At 36.3% G+C, this 12,202-nt stretch overlaps 1 protein-coding gene across 1 annotated transcript in view; it reads right to left on the bottom strand.

The window, feature by feature from the left end:
* The window catches only part of LOC135196204 (uncharacterized), a 346,278-nt gene that overhangs the window by 269,331 nt on the left and 64,745 nt on the right, over nucleotides 1–12,202 (bottom strand). The window lies entirely within an intron of this gene.

Genomic DNA, 12,202 nt, shown 5'->3' with positions numbered 1-12,202 from the left:
AGTAAAAACATCAAGTTTGCATTAATGAAACAAAAATCAAATACTACTTTCTCTGGTTTCATATGAACCAAGAACTTCCTCTCATCAAAGTCTAAAAGCTCCCAATTATTGATACGTACCGGCAGTCCCCAGTTATCGGCAGGAGTTCTATTCTCAGCAGGTTGCAGATGTGCGAAAACCACCATTTACCGAAACTTGACTATTTATGGTGTCACGTTTCGGTTAATGGTGCCGATAACCGGTTAATGGCGCCTCTGATAGGTATGTTATGGTGCCATCACTATTATCAGCAACTAAGGGTGCCGATAACTGAAACTTGCCCCATTATGGCGCCATAAAATAAATCACCAATTTTATGACGCTAGACAAGCGCCATAAAACTGGATTGCCATTAACTGAGTCCCTGTACATACTTGAGTCCTGTTCTTCAAGTGCTTTGTTCTATCCTCACTGTAATATTAAGCTACCTAATACAATCATGCTACTTTAAGAAGTACATATGTATGCTACTCCTATTGGAGCTCAACATCAAAATAGCTTGTTACCTATTCACCAAGTGAATAGGTAACAAGTGAGTGAGAGGCACTTTCTTCGATCAATATCAAGAACAATGCAAGACATACATACCTCTGTATATTTCAAAAGAAGAGAACTACCTAACTACTTTGAAATTACATTATTCCTATCATAGAATAGTGTTTCATCATTATAATCACTATTATTATTTTCATTATTATTACTTATGTGAAAAAGACGCTCATTTATTAAAGGTTCATTACTATAAATTTTATATTCAATTTTGCAATTTTTACTCTGAGGAATAAATCATAATTCATCTCACAAATACTTCTTTAAGAAAAGGACATATTTTGGTATTCATTTTCCTTCACTGAGAACATTACATCAATAACGCAGTCCCCAGTTAATGGTATGGGTTCCATTCCTGGCCAAGCACCACTGACCTAAAATCACAGCTAACTAAAAATTAGTGACGATAGCACTAATAACCCGCTTAACCCTCTTACACCGACTGGACGTATTTTACGTCGACATTTTTTGTGTCCCGTGTGCCGACTGGACGTATTTTACGTCGACTTACAAAAGTTTTTTTTTTTAATTCGCGGAAAAATACTTATAGGCCTACCAGCCTAAAACTTTTGAATCACGCGCCTTGGGGGATACTGGGAGTTCAAGGTGTTGTTTTGTTTACAATCGTTACGCAGGCGCGCAAGCGCAAATTTCTTTCTTGCCGCACTAAAAAGTATCTGTGACACATCTCGGAAATTATTTCGTCACTTTGACATAATTTTTGTACCATTGTAAATTAGCCGTTACATGAAGTATTATATATGAAAATGTGCGCATTTTTATGTAGAATACAACAATAAAATACTCATGGTTGTAGCTTTTATCAGTTTTGAGATATTTTCATATAAATAACGATAATTGCCAAAATTTCAACCTTCGGTCAAATTTGACCGAAATGGTCTAAAAACGCAATTGTAAGCTAAAACTCTTATATTTTAGTAATATTCAACCATTTACCTTAATTTTGCAACTAATTGGAAGTCTCTAGATACGTGCGATTGTGGTAATGTTTGCACCATTTTAAATTAGCCGTTACATAAAGTTTTATATCTGAAAATGTGCACAATTTCATGTAGAATACAACAAAAAATAATTGAAGGTTGTAGCTTTTCTAATTTTTTAAATATTTGCATATAAATCACGATAAATAGAAAAAAAAACCACGTTCGGTCAACTTTGACTCTACCGAAATGGTCGAAAAACGCAATTGTAAGCTAAAACTCTTACAGTCTAGTAATATTCAGTCATTTATCTTCATCTTGAAACAAATTCAAAGTCTCTAGCAAAATATTTAGATTTATGGTGAATTTTAAAAAAAATCTTTCCTTCCCTCCGCGCACGGATTCTCCGCCACAAATCTCCGAAATGCGTACGTACCATTCTCGGAATATTTGCTCCGTTTCATATTAGGCATTTCATAGAGTTTTATAAATGAAAATGTGCGCAATTTTATGTAGAATAAAACGAAAAATATTTGAAGGTTGTAGCTTTTCTTATTTCCAAAATAATTGCATATAAAATATATATATAAAAAATTCGACATTCGGTCAACTTTAACTCGTCAGATATGGTCGAAAACTGCAATTTTAAGCTAATACTCTTACAGTATAGTTATATTCAATCATTTGTCTTCATTTTGAAAGAAATTGGAAGTCTCTAGGACAATATTTAGATTTATGGTGAATTTTTGAAAAAAATATTTGTTTACGTCCGCGCGTTACGAATTCATGCATTATTTTGTGATAATATTTTCTCTGTGTTGCTTTTATCGTTTTACATTGTGTTATATACCAAAATGATTGCAATTTAGTGTACATTACAACGAAAAAAAAGTAACTTGTTACCTTTAACTGTTTTGCGCACAGCGCGATTTGAATACAATTATATATGAAATTTTGTTTTTGCACTATCATATATCGCATTATTTATATATGATGATAATTTTTTTCATTTCTGATGGTTGCATACTAAACTTCAGTCAATGACAAAAAAAGGAGCTAAAAATGAACTCTTAATCTTGAAAACTAAGCGCGCTGTGATTTTTTGAAAAAAATATTTTTTCCGTCCGCGCTCACTCTGAAACACCTCCGGCACATGGGAGACAATTTTTTTTTTACCGCTTCGGCATAAGAGGGTTAACCCTCTTACGCCGACTGGACGTACTTTACGTCGACATTTTTTGTCTTCCGTGTGCCGACTGGACGTATTTTACGTCGACTTACAAAAGTTTATTTTTTAATTTCGCGGAAAAATACTTATAGGCCTACCAGCCTAAAACTTTTGAATCACGCGCCTTGGGGGATGCTGGGAGTTCACGGAGCAAGGTGTTGTTTTGTTTACAATCGTTACGCAGGCGCGCAAGCGCGAATTTCTTTCTTGCCGCACTAAAAAGTATCTGTGACATATCTCAGAAATTATTTCGTCACTTTGACATAATTTTTGTACCATTGTAAATTAGCCGTTACATGAAGTATTATATATGAAAATATGCGCATTTTTATGTAAAATACAACAATAAAATACTCATGATTGTAGCTTTTATAATTTTTGAGATATTTTCATATAACGATAATTGCCAAAATTTCAACCTTCGGTCAACTTTGACTCTACCGAAATGGTCGAAAAACGCAATTGTAAGCTAAACCTCTTATATTTTAGTAATATTCAATCATTTACCTTAATTTTGCAACTAATTGGAAGTCTCTAGCACAATATTTCGATTTATGGTGAATTTATGAAAAAACTTTTTCCTTACGTCCGTGCGGTAACTCTTCCGAAAAAAATCATACATGCGATTGTGGTAATGTTTGCACCATTTTAAAATTAGCCGTTATATAAAGTTTTATATATGGAAATGTGCGCAATTTCATGCACAATACAACTAAAAACAACCCATGGTTGTAGCTTTTATCATTTTTGAGATATTTTCATATAAATAACGATAATTGCCAAAATTTCAACCTTCGGTCAACTTTGACTCTACCAAAATGGTCGAAAAACGCAATTGTAAGCTAAAACTCTTATATTCTAGTAATATTCAAGCATTTACCTTCATTTTGCAACAAATTGGAAGTCTCTAGCACAATATTTCGATTTATGGTGAATTTATGAAAAAAATAACATTTTCTTTATGTCCGCGCGGTAACTCTTCTGAAAAAATCATACGTGCGATTGTGGTAATGTTTGCACCATTTTAAATTAGCGGTTACATAAAGTTTGATATATGAAAATGTGCACAATTTCATGTAGAATACAACAAAGAATAATTGAAGGTTGTAGCTTTTCTAATTTTTTAAATATTTGCATATAAATCACGATAAATAGAAAAAAAACCACGTTCGGTCAACTTTGACTCTACCGAAATGGTCGAAAAACGCAATTGTAAGCTAAAACTCTTACAGTCTAGTAATATTCAGTCATTTATCTTCATCTTGAAACAAATTCGAAGTCTCTAGTAAAATATTTAGATTTATGGTGAATTTTTAAAAAAATCTTTCCTTCCCTCCGCGCGCGGATTCTCCGCCACAAATCTCTAAAATGCGGACGTACCATTCTCGGAATATTTGCTCCGTTTCATATTAGGCATTTCATAGAGTTTTATATATGAAAATGTGCACAATTTTATGTAGAATAAAACGAAAAATATTTGAAAGTTGTAGCTTTTCTTATTTCAGAAATAATTTCATATAAAAAATATATATATAAAAAAAATTCAACATTCGGTCAACTTTAACTCGTCAGATATGGTCGAAAACTGCAATTGTAAGCTAATACTCTTACAGTATAGTAATATTCAATCATTTGTCTTCATTTTGAAAGAAATTGGAAGTCTCTAGGACAATATTTAGATTTATGGTGAATTTTTGAAAAAAATATTTGTTTATGTCCGCGCGTTACGAATTCATGCATTATTTTGTGATAATATTTTCTCTGTGTTGCTTTTATCGTTTTACAATGTGTTATATAACAAAATGATCGCAATTTAGTGTACATTACAACGGAAAAAAAAGTAACTTGTTACCTTTAACTGTTTTGCGCACAGCGCGATTTGAATACAATTATATATGAAATTTTGTTTTTGCACTATCATATATCGCATTATTTATATATGATGATATTTTTTTTCATTTCTGATGGTTGCATACTAAACTTCAGCCAATGACAAAAAAAGGAGCCAAAAATGAACTCTTAATCTTGAAAACTAAGCGTGCTGTGATTTTTTGAAAAAAATATTTTTTCCGCTTCCGCGCTCACTCTGAAACACCTGCGGCACACGGGAGACAATTTTTTTTTACCGCTTCAGCGTAAGAGGGTTAATGGCACCGTTAACCGGAGATCAGTACCGCTAACAAGGGACCAGCGCCACTAATAAACTGCTTAACCCATTAACGCCGAAGGGGTATAATAAAAATTGTCTCCCGTATGCCGAGGGGGTCTCGGAGTGAGCGCCGAAGCGGAAAAAATATTTTTTCAAAAAATCACAGCGCGCTTAGTTTTCAAGATTAAGAGTTCATTTTTGGCTCCTTTTTTTTTCATTGCCTGAAGTTTAGTATGCAACCATCAGAAATAAAAAAAAATATCATTGTCATATATAAATAATGCAATATATGATAGCGCAAAAACCAAATTTCATATATAATTGTATTTAAATCGCGCTGTGAGCAAAACGGTTAAAGGTAACAAGTTAATTTTTTTCCATTGCATTGTACACTAAATTGCGATCACTTTGGTATGTAACACATCGTAAAACAATCAAAGCAACACAAAGAAAATATTATCAGAAAATGATGCATGAATTCGTAATGTGCGGACATGAAATTTTTTTTTTTTCAAAAATTCACCATAAATCTAAATATTGTTCTAGAGACTTCCAATTTGTTTCAAAATGAAGATAAATGATTGAATATTACTATACTGTAAGAGTTTTAGCTTACAAATGCAGTTTTTGACCATTTCGGGCGAGTTAAATTTGACCGAATGTCGAATTTTTTTTATATATTTTATTTATATGCAAATATTTCAAAAATGAGAAAAGCTACAACCTTCAATTATTTTTTGTTGTATTTTGCATGAAATTGCATACATTTTCATATATAAAACTCTATTAAACACCTAATATGAAACAGAGCAAATATTACGAGAATGCGACGTACGCATTTCGGAGATTTGTGGCGGAGAATCCGCGCGCGGAGGGAAGGAGTTTTTTTTTTTAAATTCACCATAAATCGAAATATTGTGCTAGACACTTCCAATTTGTTTCAAAATGAAGATAAATGACTGACTATTACTAGACTGTAAGATTTTTAGCTTACAATTGCATTTTTCAACCATTTCGGTAGGGTCAAAGTTGACCAAACGTGGTTTTTTTCTATTTATCGTGATTTATATGCAAATATTTCAAAAATGAGAAAAGCTACAACCTTCAATCATTTTTTGTTGTATTCTACATGAAATTGCGCACATTTTCAGATATAAAACTTTATGTAACGGCTAATTTAAAATGGTGCAAATATTACGACAATTGGACGAACAAATTTCTTATTTTTTTCGGAAGTTACCGCGCTAACGTAAGGAAAATGTTTTTTTTTTTTTCACAAATTCACCATAAATCAAAAATTTGTTGCAAAATGAAGGTAAATGATTGAATATTACTAGAATATAAGAGTTTTAGCTTACATTTGCGTTTTTCAACCATTTCGGTAGAGTCAAAGTTGACCGAAGGTTGAAATTTTGGCACTTATCGTTATTTGTTTGAAAATATTTCAAAACTGATAAAAGCTACAATCATGAGTATTTTTTTTTTTGTATTTTACATGAAATTGCACACATTTTCATATATAATACTCCATGTAACGGCTAATTTAAAATGGTGCAAAAATTATGTCAAAGTGACGAAATAATTTCTGAGATGTCTAACTGATACTTTTTAGTGCGAAGAAAGAAATTCGCGCTTGCGTGCCTGCGTAACGATTGTAAAAAAAAACAACACCTTGATCCGTGAGCTCCCAGCATCCCCCAAGGTGCGTGATTCAAAAGTTTTCGCCTGGTAGGCCTATAAGTATTTTTCTGCAAATTTCTAAAAAAACTTTTTTTATCGACGTACCATACGTCCAATCGGCGTTAAAGGGTTAACAGCACTACTAACTGGAGATCAGCCCTGAAAATCAAGTTAATGATAAGCGGCAATAACAGAGGTGCTATTGACTGGTTATCGGCGCCATAAATCGCCAATTTTCGGTTACTGGCAATTTTCACTTATCATCAAGCTGTCAGACGGAACTCCCACCGATAACATATTCCAACCCAGTGATGCCCAGGAAAGGTGAATGACAACCAATAAACTCTCTCTCTCTCTCCCTTTGCTGTAAGATGGATGCTTCAGTTACATTTCCCAGCATTTTTGGCATTATATTTCACCACTTCTCCCCTCCCATTCTTATTGGGGGATGAACTTGGACTTGAAGGGCATTGGGAGTGTCTCTATTCATCCCAGCAACCTCAAAAAATAAGATTTTTATAAAAAAAAAAGTTTTCATTATACTTACCAGTAATTACATAACTAAAAGTTTCTACAATCAGCAGCTAGAATTGTGAAAATTCGCGCTATTTCCAGCGGCTAGGTGATAAGCTCCACCCACTTTTGGGGCAACAGAAGAACTAGCAAACATGACTTCAATTTGTTTATTTTTGTTTGTATGGTGTTTTTACGTTGCATGGAACCAGTGGTTATTCAGCAACGGTACCAACAGCTTTACGTAACTTCTGAACCACGTCAAGAGTGAACTTCTATCACCAGAAATACACATTTGACTCCTCGGTGGAATGCCCGAGAATCGAACTTGCGGCCACCAAGGTGACACTCCAAGACCAAACCGACCAAACCACTGAGGCTCTTTCAATTTGTTTATGCCCAGGTTCTTGCGTGGGGAGGAGGGAGGGCTCCAATTATGTAATTACAGGGTAAGTATAATTAAAACTTTATTCTATTATAAAAATGTCATTTTTAATTAAGTAACTTACCCAGTAATTACATAGCGGATTTCCACATTGACAGGAGCTGGGATACATTAACACATCTATTCCAACACATAGTAAAGATTATGAACTGAACATAGAAAAGACAGCTAACATTGCAACAATACCAGTTTTCCTTACCTGCTAAATGAGCTGAGCTGCTTTAGGAAGATACTGCCTCTAGATGGCACTCATTATCTCATAGTGGTGCAGCAGTAAACCTGAAAGTCGCCTACTATAGTGTGGGTGCCTTGTAGCAAGGATGATTCCAATTGTTGACAAGGACAACAAGTTGCCCCTGCCCAGAGCACAGTACATAGCAACAAAACAGAACAAATTAACATCACCTAACACCGCCAAAATAAAAAAAATACAATGGACCCCCCGTATTCGCGTTCTCCGGATTCGTGGACTCACACATTCGCGGATTTCTCTCGGGAACGTTTCCCTGCATTATTCGCGGAAAATTCGCGCATTCGCGGTATTTTTCTATGAGAAATATCCTTAAATTCCTGGTTTTTGTTATCAATTTCATCATAAAATGCACTTTTTGTGATAAAACTATTAAAAAAACCAAGTATGAAAATTTTTAGTGGTTTTTCTTAAGTTTTAACTAACAAAATAGGCTGTTTTTAGCGTTTTTATAGGGGTTCCAAACATTCGCGGATTCTAACTATTCACGGGGGGGTCTGGTACACATCCCCCGCGAATACTGGGGGACCACTGTATACACCACCCAACCAAAAATGACTGGAGGGTACTCTGGTACATAGTACCCCCCCAACTCCTGGTACATAGTACCCCCCCAACTCCTGTAAAATCCAACACCACAATTCCAGGCAAAGAAAAGACACAATTCAAGGCAAAGAAAGGATGGAAGGGATACTTCCTCACCCAACCCTATGCCAGCCACCAAATAAGGACCCAAAGTACTGCCATTATCATATAATTTCGACTTCCTTGAGATATTGTGATGCAAAGACCATCTTACACCTCCAGAAGGTCGTTTGCAAAATTGCAGACACATTATGTTTAAAAGCCATAGAGGTGGCTATGGCTCTAATTTCATGAGCCTTCACTTTGCACAATGGGAAATTGTTCTCTCCTAGACAGGAATGAGCTTCTGTAATTAGAACCCTAAGGTAGAATGCCAGGCCATTTTTCGACAGCAGACATGTGGGACTGTTAACAGAACACCATAATGACGATGAAAGGCCCTGTATCATTGCTTTCCTGTAAAGGTAAAACTTTGGGGCTCTCATGGGACATGACTCTCTCTTGGTCACTCGGAGACCTAAAATTTCTGACAAGCTTTTAATCATGAAAGAACGTAGCCAAGCATACTACTGCATTCCCCCCTGAAATACACACCTTTTTTTTCTCAAGCATAGATCTCACTAATCCTTTTTGTGGTAGCTAATGTTTCCAGGAAAAGGGTTTTTTAGCAAGATCTCTCAGAGTAATAGCATTTAATGGTTCAAAACATGAGCCTGATAACCATTTTAACACAATATGTAGTATCTAAATTCCAAGGAACCACTGCCACTTCCTTCTGTCTTGTAGTATCGAATTAATTTAATTAAGTCCGACAAATCCTGGATTCCTCTATGCCGAAAACTGGGCTCTATAGCCATTAAGGGGGCCAGCCAGAACCCCTATATATGGGGGTATAGGGCGAAAAATGCAAAATGGCAATTGAGAATACGTATACGAAATATTTCGTCAAAATTCCTCTTACTTTCGTAGTTACAGGGTAATTAGTAAACATAACTCAATAAGCCAAAAACATTGATCCGTACAAGAAAATGCAATATTTCTTCTGTTATCGTAAATTTAGATAATTATTGTCAAGGAAATTATGATCAATGGCATCTGTAGAGATTCCATGAGTCACAGAAGGAAACAGTCAGCTACCAAGTACCAACACGATTCAGTGCAAGCACAAACCCCAGGTAGTCTACACGTTCGAGTTTCCCCTCTGACATTCGCTTACTTTTACGTATGTTTATCTTTGTTTCGGCAAGAATTTCATCATGCCAATGAGGAAAAGACAAGCAAAACATCTTGCTAACATACAAGATGAAGAAAATTCGGTCTAATATGATTACAGAATATCATAATATACGCGATATTAACGTAGTTAGTGAAGAGAGAGAGGGAGGGTTGCATAGTAAGTAACGCCCCCTTCTTCCATGATCTTTGAGCAAAGGGATCTTCATTTATAATAAATAACATAGTTTTGGTTTATTTATACCCAAAAATGAATATGAAATTCATAACAATCATGATTTATTAACATGGTCTTTGTAAAAAGAGAGTACACCTTCGAGTTTCACCTCTGACATTCCCTTGCATTTACGTTTGTTCATCTTTGTTTCAGCAAGAATTTCATCATGCCAAAGAGGAAAATACAAGGAAAACATCTCGCTAACATACAGAAGAAGAAAATTCGCTGTAATAAGCCAAGTTAGTGAAGGAGAGAGAGAGAGTTGCCTAGGAAGGAGTTCCCTGTCTTGCCTGACGCAGTGCCCCAGGCTGCGATATATGAGCTTACGGAGCAAGCATTAACGCTTACCAAAACAGTCCTTATGCGAATGCTTTAACAGTCCTTTGGCGAATGCTTTAAATGAGATTCAGACCATGAAAAGGGCGAAGTAGGTTTGAAGGAACAGAACCCGAGAACCAACCCGGTACCCTGGCAGCGGACATTACCAACTGTCGCAGGGCAGTCCTGGGCTCGGGCTACGTACAGACGAGGGCACCAACACCTTACTTCTAACAGGGAAAGTGAAAAAGAGTGCACACTATGGAGGGATTCAGAATGTTCCCGTCATGAACTCAGTTCAAATTAAATTAGAACTACGTCTTCTTCCCAGCTTTATCACTATTCGGGGTCGCCGTTTTTAATGAGTCTCTTACATCTACCTGTCCTGTGTCATTTCCTCCCGTACTCCCTTCTCCCTCATATCATCTCTAATGCCAACTCTCCACCTGGTCTTAGGTCTTCCTCTCCTTCGTGTTCCATCCACCTCCACGTCCCTCACTTCTCTTGCCATGTGTTGCTCTTCTCTTCTCATCAGATGGCCATACCATCTTAACCTTGCCTCTTGCACTTTCTTTGATGCTTCAGTGACCTTTACTGTACCCCTAATATGTTCATTTCTAACCCTGTCCTTTTTGGTTACTCCACTCATCCACCTAAGCATCCTCATCTGGGTTATGTTCAACTTTCTGCCCACTGTTTTCTTTAGAGGTGCTGCTTCCAATCCATGTCATTGCTGGTCTGACCACTGCCTTGTGCACTCTACCCTTTAATCTTGCAGGGACTTTCCTATCACATATTATGACACCAGACACCTTCCTCCAGTTGTTCCAACCACACTGAATCTGGTTGTTAATTTCCTCTTCCATGTTCCCCTCATTGTCAATCACCGAGCCAAGGTACTAGAATTTATGGACCCTTTTGATGTTTCCTTTGCCTAATTTGATTGTTGTTTGCTGGTCGACATCCAATTCGGTTGTCATATATTCTGTCTTTTTCCTGCTTATTCTTAAACACCTACTCTCCAAGGCATATCTCCCTCTTTCATGCTTCCCCTCCAGTCCTTCCCTGTTCTTGGCTACCAAGACTATGTCATCTGCATAGAGCAGACACCATGGTAGCTCCTCCCTGACATCCTCTGTTAACACATCCAAGATGATGTTAAACAGAAGTGGGCTCAGAGCAGATCCCTGATGTAGCCAGACTCCAACTTGGAAATTTTCTGTTCTTCCAACTGTAGATCTGACGCTGGTCTTTACATTTCTATACATCTCCCTGATCATTCTGACATACTTCATCACTCCTCTCTCCCTGAGACATCTCCATATTTCCTGACGTGGTACTCTGTCATATGCCTTCTCAAGGTCTGTAAAGGCCATATACAAGAACTTTTGTTTCTCTGTACTTTTCCATAGTTTGTCTCAGAGCCAAAATACCACCCACGGTACTGAGACCCTTCATGAATCCTAGTTGCTGTCTACCGATGAAAACTTGTTGCCATAATCTTTCATCCATAATTCTTTCAAATACCTTCAGTGTATGTGACGAGCTTTATTCCTTTCTCTTTGAATATTGGGATTTTATACTTTCTCTCCATTTTTCGGGTATCATCTCACTTTCCATAATCTTTTTCATTAACTGCCACAATATGTCAATTCCTTCCTCATCAAGAGCCTTCAAGGCTTCTGCAGGTATGCCATCCAGTCCCCCCACCGCTTTACTATTTTTCATCTTTCCCAGTGCCACTCTAACTTCAGCTTTTGTTATTTCTGTGACTGGTCCACAATTTGTGTGTCCATCTCCTCTTAGAATCTTTCATTTTCTTCATTCAATAAGGCCTCGAAATATTCTTCCCATCTCCTTATTATGTCTCTCATTTCTCAGTATATTTCCATCCTTATCCTTAATCTGTCTTATGTGTATTATATCCTTGATACTCTTATTTCTCATGTGTGCTAGTTTAAAGATCTTTCCTTGCCCTTCCTTGGTATCTAGCTCTTTGTAAAGCTGATCATATTCTCTATCCTTAGCAATTGCTACAGTTTTCTTTGCTAATTT

This window comes from Macrobrachium nipponense, chromosome 17, assembly GCF_015104395.2.
Source record: "Macrobrachium nipponense isolate FS-2020 chromosome 17, ASM1510439v2, whole genome shotgun sequence".
NCBI lineage: Eukaryota > Metazoa > Arthropoda > Malacostraca > Decapoda > Palaemonidae > Macrobrachium > Macrobrachium nipponense.
This window is presented reverse-complemented; position numbering and strand designations above follow the sequence as displayed.